The sequence below is a fragment of the Fukomys damarensis genome, unplaced genomic scaffold (genome assembly GCF_012274545.1).
Source record: "Fukomys damarensis isolate Sample0158 unplaced genomic scaffold, DMR_v1.0_HiC HiC_scaffold_5, whole genome shotgun sequence".
In the NCBI taxonomy this organism is placed as follows: Eukaryota; Metazoa; Chordata; class Mammalia; order Rodentia; family Bathyergidae; genus Fukomys; species Fukomys damarensis.
This window is the reverse complement of record NW_022900917.1, coordinates 27,467,923-27,475,872: the sequence shown is the minus strand read 5'-3', so window position 1 is coordinate 27,475,872 and position 7,950 is coordinate 27,467,923. Positions and strand designations below refer to the sequence as shown.

At 38.7% G+C, this 7,950-nt stretch overlaps 1 pseudogene; it reads right to left on the bottom strand.

The window, feature by feature from the left end:
- Positions 1 to 623: 623 nt before the first annotated feature.
- Positions 624 to 3,030, bottom strand: LOC117284316 (annotated as a pseudogene).
- Between the last annotated feature and the right edge of the window lie 4,920 nt (positions 3,031 to 7,950).

The following is a 7,950-nucleotide window of genomic DNA, read 5'->3' as shown; positions in this document are numbered from 1 at the left end:
CTCATTACAAAAAAAAAAAAAAAAAAAAAAAAAAAAAAAAAAAAAAAAAAAGAAGAAGAAGAAGAAAAAAAACCAGACTTGAATTCGGATTATCTTAATGATTTCGAGCTCGCTAGGTGACCAATATGCAGAGTAACTGTTCTCATCAGCCATTTCCATTTCTGTATGGCTCGTGGGAAGAGCAATATAATACATTCCCAGACAAACAAGACTCATGTCTGATGTTAGTGAATTGTCAGAGAAGTAACTCAGATTGAACAATGATACATTCAGGCTTCATAGATGAGAGATTGGATGCTGATATGTACTTAATACATCTAGAAAGCTGGACCTTTTGTTAGAGAATATCAAATGAGTATTTCCATGCTGGGGACACTCAGCCAAGTGCCTCACATGTACTCCCTCAATCTTTATGAATCTCTGTGAGGTGAATAATATAATCTTCATATCCATTTTTAGATAAGGAAACACATTTTTTTTTGTTACAGGTGGGACCCAGAAATGCTTAATTGCAGAAATGTGGCCAGGGCTCTAATAAGGTGGCCCTGGCTCAGATAGGGCCAGGGCTCTCCACCGAGGTTGGGCAGGTGCCACAGGAAAGGGCAGAGAGGGTGACTGGCACCTCAGAGCTGTGAGAGGATGTTAGGAGCCACGCTGAAGGCAAGGCCTGTGCCATCTGGCTCCATGTTCAGGGTCTTTACCACTCCTTTTCTGTCACCATGGAGAATCTCTTGAACTGGGTATCAAAGAAGGGAACCAATGAATTATCTAATAATAAATCCATCTCCTTCCTGGACATCCCAGTGGGATCAGCCAGGAGCTGAATCTTGACTTCCGCCTTCTGGACCCAACCACCCTTCCTACACACATGCACTCCCTCTGCCCTCAGAGCCCAGCCTGAACCACAAATCCTGGCAGGTGCGTCTTGGAACATCCAGTGGAAAGAATCCAAACAGTACACTGTTCGTGCCTGTGATCAGCTCCTTCAAGTTCACCTTGTGCCCAGGCTCCCCTTTAAACCCCTCCACAGAGGCGTTGGAGTTGCCCACTTTAATGCGGGTCGTGGTTCCAGCTGTGCTGTGGAAACAGCAGGCTGCACGGCCACCTTCCTACTCCTCCTTCCACACTCAGGGCACCTGTGCCACTGAGCACACAGATTTCAAAGGCAGTTCATGCTCTAGGGATTTTTCAAGAAATCAACCAATAACAAATGCTGGCAGGGTTGTGGGGAGAAAGGAACCCTTCTCCATTGTTGGTGGGAGTGCAGACTGGTGCAACCACTGTGGAAATCAATATGGAGATGCCTCAAAGAACTAGGATTAGAAGTCCCATTTGAACCAGCTATTCCTCTGCTGTGTATCTTTCCAAAAGAATTAAAAGAATCTTACCACAGTGATATATGTGCACCCATGTTTATAGCTGCACAGTTTGTAATAGCTAAAGCTTGGAAACAGCCAATTTTCCCATCAACTGTAGACTGGATAAAGAAAATGTTTTTTAAATAAAATACAGTACTACTCAGCCATAAAGAATGAGAAATTAGAGACATTTATAGCTAAATGGATGCACATTGAGGCAATACTCTTAAGTGAAATAAATAGTACGCACACGTGTAAACACCACATAGTTTCTGTGGTGTGAAAAAATAAAAGTGTAAATAAGGATCAAAATGTATAACTGATAATGTGAAATAGGAAGAAAAGGCCTAAAAGAGTAGAGGAAGTGGGAGGGGTACAGGAAAAGTAAGAAGGGAAAAGAAAAAATATGAGAAAAGTAAAAAATGGAAACAAAGTCTTTGTAAATAGGGAAGGGTGGAGGGGATGAAGGGAGGCCAGGGGAATGGGGAAAAAATAAGAACCAAGGTACATCATGTAAAGGTACAAGGTCCCAGTGATGAATGTAAGTGTACTGTATACCTAAGAAGTACCAATAAGCTAAATGGAAAAAATAAACAAATATGTAAATATGAAATTAAATACCTGGACTATAAATATAGGATTCTCAATATTTATCTAATACAAGTGTCAGAAAGAGTAAAAATAAGTGATATATATAGAAGAGATACTTGAAGAGCAAATAAAGAAAATTTCAGAACTAAGTATTAAAACTCACATTAAAAATCCTAGCTCTTAACAGCATCTATTGTAAGTTACTAAATTCTCTGAGGTAGCTTCCGGTGTCATAAAGAGAAAGTTCATGAAAACTTTGAAGACTGAATGACACACATTTAGAAAGGATTTAACCCAGATTCTAGTATATATAGGGGCACTTATTAGTTGTATCTTCATTAAAGTAAAATTTAATAAAGTTACCAAACATTTCATATTATAATTCTATTCCTCTGATATGCTTTCTCTCCAGAATAGATATAGTAACTATTCTCTTGGTAAAGTTTTCTGAAAATAAAGAGTCCATTGGAATGCATCTTCTTCATTGCTAGAAGAAATACTATTATGACTTGTAATATCTTGACATGAAAGACAGTATTATTTAATAAATGTTGAGTCTGAAATATAAGAAAAGTGAAATAATATGATACATCGTAATAAAATATATATTTTTTCTTTTGGTACCAGGGATCGAATTCAGGACTTTGCTCTTGTGAGGCAAGCGGCAGAACCACTGAGCTAAATCCCTGGCCGTATACATATAATTTTTAATGAATTTATTTTGTGGGCATCTAAAATATATGTATATAACCCATTTCGTTAGAAAAATATATGAAGATTTTGTGAAAGTACAAAAAAATGGAGACTTTATAAATAATATAATTTACCTAATAAATTTTTCAACCTCAAGCGTCTGCCAAAACATTAAAATAGGAATGTCTTATGGCACCATCTAGTGTCAAGTGGTTATTAATACAATCTGATTTACCAGAAATAAGCATCTGCATAGAAAGTTTTCATGAGACGTTATTTGGAAAGGGCCCCGAATACCTGTAATATTAAGTGGGAAATCCTTGTCTCTGTTGAGTCAGTGTGACCCCGCATACCTAAGGCCCATTTCCTTCTTTACTGTGGCCACCATGATCTATGCATTGCCTGGAACAAGGCAGGTGATACACAAATCTGAATGAATCAGAGTAGAAATATCAACCATTTGGTAGAATTACACTACTGTTCAAAAAGGCACCAATCTCCTGACAAGATAAGTGTGTATCTTTATAAAGGAAAGGACTGGGAATATAGATCCACAGCGGGCACTTACGTAGCACACACAAGGTGCTGGGTTCAACCCCTGCGCTGAAATAAGAAGGAATAATAAAAATGTCTGGTAGTACAATTAAGCCATATCATTGCTTTAATTGAGGTTTTCTGCGCTTTGATTCTGATGGCCTGCTCACGTGGCTGTCAAGAGTCCTTACTCATAGACACTGCCTCACATTTGTACAGCACTCTAGAGAGGACTAGGGGTGAGAAATGTGCACTGGTGACAAAGGCCTGATCAGAAGCACAGGCAGCCATCAGCTTTCTTGTTCTAGAGCCTGAGGAACTGCACAGTCAGCCTCAAGGACAATGATTCAGTCTGTTTTTTTTGTTGGTTCTGTAGGGGTGAGACATGATTTATTAATTATAAATTGAACTGCCTCAGATATTTAAATAAAACAGAATAAAAACTCATTATTTTCTTTCCTTGGGAGAAGCTACCAGAGTCTAGTAATAGGATTCTTACATTTCCTACTCCTTTGATGTGAAAATTCTTGTTGACACCAACATATTCCCAAGATTGAGAAAAATTACTGGACTGCAGATTCCCTGCGAGCACAACCAGATTGTCAGCTCTGCAGAATTTCAGTGAGAACAGAAACACTACAGAGGCAAAATAGTGCAATTTCCTTTCTTTTATCAACATTTCATCTCACAGAAGAGCTGGGGCAAATGGCAGTTGATTCCTGTCCCTGTCTCAAAGTGAAGCTCATATAGCATCACTGCCTACGACAGCTCAGGTCTGAGTTTAGATGGATCTCAAACTTAGCTAGTAAGTGGGCTTTGCAACCCTCCCTGGGCCCTGAAGCCAGAGGGAAACAGCACAACAAGGGGATACCCAGAATGCCTCACTGCATTAACCTACTTTGTATAACTTGTTGATAAATTATGGAACAGGGTATTTCAACTATAAATTTCTTGTTTGTTTTATTCTTGACAGGCTTGCAAAGGTGAGGATGAATAACTTTGTCAGAATAATATTCTATTCTTGCATACATATATACAAAAGTTAAGTCAACATTTTACATTTGGGTAGACAAATGCTTTTTAAACTACCCATATTCAATAAGCTGCAAGGGTGTAGAAGCTGTAAGCCATACAAATTTTCTAGATTAAAACACTCTTTGATCTGGAAATTTCATTCTGGAAATTTATCCCAAGAACAAATGCAGACAGAGGGATGTTACAAGACTTTTCATTATAGTATTAATTTGTAGTTGCAAAGTTTTGGAAACAACCAAAATGCTCAAAAGTAGGATAATAGCATGTTAAATTAAGATATATCTGCATGGTAAACTACCATGTATCATAAACATATACATATGGAGACACAAAGAGATAAAATTCCACAATATAAAAAATAGACAGGAAAAGCTAGCCACTGTGTACATATTTACAAAGTACAGCATTGTAAAAGTAGACAGCTCCAAGTATTGCTTTCTGAGTAGTTTTATTTTCTCTTTGTGGTTCACAGATTTCTACAATGAGCATGCACATCTGTTATCACCTGACAATAAACAGTGAAAGTTTTATATAAGAAATTTAAAAGAAGAGTCATGTGTTGGATAAAGTCACGAGGCCGAAGGAAGAAACAGAGACATTCTTTGTTCTGAAATAATCATGACCTTAAGTGCAGCTTGCCAACCATAGCAGGGGTCAGCCACAGGCCATCGCTGTGGAGAGTCCAGGTGATGAGATGACATGAATCTATCCCAGATTTTGTTTCCATGACTATTTATGCCAGTGGCCATGACAAATGGTGACAGTAGCTACCACACAATCACAGCATGATTTCACAACTGGACTCCAGAGGAAGCTGTAGCTGGCACGGAGAGTCTTTCAGGACCCGAAGGCTACAGTGTGACCACAAATGTGGTAGGCAGGGCATGTAGGAGAGTGAGGAAACTGGAATGAGGACTCTAAGTGCTTTTACCAACTAGGAAGACAATGCAAAAGGACTTAAGTTGGGAGTTTGGATATATTCCCTAGGTTATTGGCAGATCTTTCCCCTCTAAAGGAGTTTAAAGGCATTGTTTTTACTTTAGCTGTGTGTGTGTGTGTGTGTGTGTCTCTGTGTGTCTGTGTGTCTGTGTGTCTGTGTGTCTGTGTGTCTGTGTGTCTGTGTGTGTGTGTCTGTGTGTGTGAGAGAGAGAAAGGGATGGAAGGAGGGAAGGAGGGAGAGAGAGAGAGAGAGAAGAAACTGAAGGCAGAGATACCAATAGGAAATCTACTGCAATACTGAAAAAATTAGAAAAATGAAACTAAATAAAAAGACCTGCAGTAGGAGAGGAAAACAAGAATTGAGTGAAGGAGATAGATTGGAAAGGCACTGTGGAGAGAGAACAGGACTTGGTGATGACACCCAAGTGTAAAGAGACTGAGGGGAAATTTGTAAGGTCACTGACTGCTCACGCTATGAAGGGGCAGTTGGCACAACCAGGGATATTAGCATTGTCACAATTTATAGAAATGGAAAAATGGCTACTGGGCACTAATCTGCTCCTCCTCAACAAGTAACACTTTCCAAGGATAAAGTTCACTACTATATGTCCAGCTACCTCTTAGAGCACACAAGATCAGGAGAGCAGTGTCACGATAATCTTAAGGACATTTTAAAAATATTGGTTTTGAAATACAGGTATTTTTTAAAAAAAAAAAAAGAAATTTTTGACCTAACCCCAAAAGTGGAAAATGGAATAATGATATGGATGGGCTGCATTGTTGCTGCTGCTGTTTGGCCAAGTGGCTCAGCTCACCCCTGAGCCTCAGATCATCTTTCATTCAGGATTCAGTGTCAGTCACATGGGCTGGACAGAAAGGGGGCGGTGGGTGGGAATGGTGGTTAGTCATCACCTCCACAGAAACTGTGTGTGACCTGGAGTCACAGGACTGTCACACGGGTTCTGTGGAAGAGGGGCAATCAGTCCTGCAGGCAAACAGTCTGCATTTTCTGATCATTGACTTACAAATGTGAGTACATTTTAATTTTATTCTCCCTAAAAACTTCCCCCTTGCTACAAACACTTTTCCTATCATTCTTGTCACTTTCTGGAGCATTCTGAGAGTCCTCTTTCACGTGGGCTACAGTGCTCCATGTCACACAGCTCCTGGCATGACAGTTCTTGTTAAACACAAACATGGCAGTGTGTCCTCAGCCCCCTACGTCACTGGATCTGGCTCGTGCAACTACCGGTTCTTCCCTAAAGTCAAAATGCCCATGAGAGGTTAACATTTTGAATCAACTCAGGACATGAGGCAGCAGGACAACTAAAGACACTCCCAAAGGAGGACATTCAGAACGGCTTCAGAAAGTCACAACAGTGATGGGATAAATGTGTTCAAATTCAGCGGAAGCATTTTGAAGGGGATAAGTGGTAATGCGCCTTTTATTATAATATGTTTACAAAATCTAAACATCTACCATATTATTTTATTGTCCTTTGTATGTAGGCTGCATCTCTCTTCTCCAGTACATTTAAAAAGGCATTGACTGAAATAAATTTCAGAGCTGGTGTATCTTTTGAAAGTATTTTCACCATTACATGAGGACTGAAGATAGAATACAATTAGAAATTAAAATAGAATGTAGCTATTCATCCTTAAATTGCAGCTGATTTTAACAAAAACAATTTAAGAAGGAAAATTTTAACTTCTTTTTTATGCAAAAAAGGCTGAAAAATTTGATATGGATTGCCTAACAATGTATGCTCTACCCCCAGAACTACTTAGAGACTATGAATTTTGGCCTCCACTCTGGTCTAATCATCTTATAAAATATGTAAATATATTCCTTCCTTCTAGAACAAGACGTGGTCTTTCCTTTTTTGAATTTTTTCTTTTCCCAAATTATAAAACATCAGCTTATTTGACATTGTGAAATACTCGATGTTTTTTCTTAGTCTTTTTATAGCTTTTATGATCTCTGGACTTTGTTATTAAATTATCAGTAAATATGTTTATTTTGTTTACTTTAAAATTATATATATTCCACTATATCCACTTATACTTTAGGGAAATTATGTCAAGTTTAAATTTTCATATGGAAAAATAAATAGTATTTTTGAAATGAATTTATTAAAAATTTAAAACTAATTTAAAATAATTTTAAATTATATTTATTAAGGATTATTTTCATTAATATAGTTATGCCTCATCATTACTGAAAATTTTATTTGGTGCTTTGGAACGTTGCAATTAAATGTTTTAAAGTGAGATTTAGTCTTCTTTACCGCGGCTGTCCTAGTTGTAAGAGACTCCTCCATAGATGCATATTTTCCGGTGGAAACAGTTTATCAAAGCTGTATTTTCGGAACTGCAGCATTCATCTTTCAATTTATGTGCCAGTTACGTAAAGGCTGGGGGTGAGATGATGTTCACAGACCCCCTTTTTCCCCTTAAATCTCGAGAGGACAAGAATTCTGAATAGCCAGGCAGGGATTAATTTTACCCATTTTTGTCTTTTTCTCCCCAGCAGCTTGCTCCTTACCCAGAAGGCCCCATTTTCAGGATCGCCCTTACTTGAGTATGAGGATCAGCTATCTGCTAAGCACTGACCTCTCAAGGACATTAATTCTTATCTTGTGCAGTGCGCTTCTTTCCACTCAGAAGTTTGGCTTTTGTACACGGAGAGCTTTGCTGCCTCGCTCTGCAACTGTCCCTCCGGTGAGCCGTGAGCTCAATCGCTCCGTTGTGTCCCCTACTTTGCAAACGAGAATGGAAATGCGCCGTTCTGTGAGGAGGC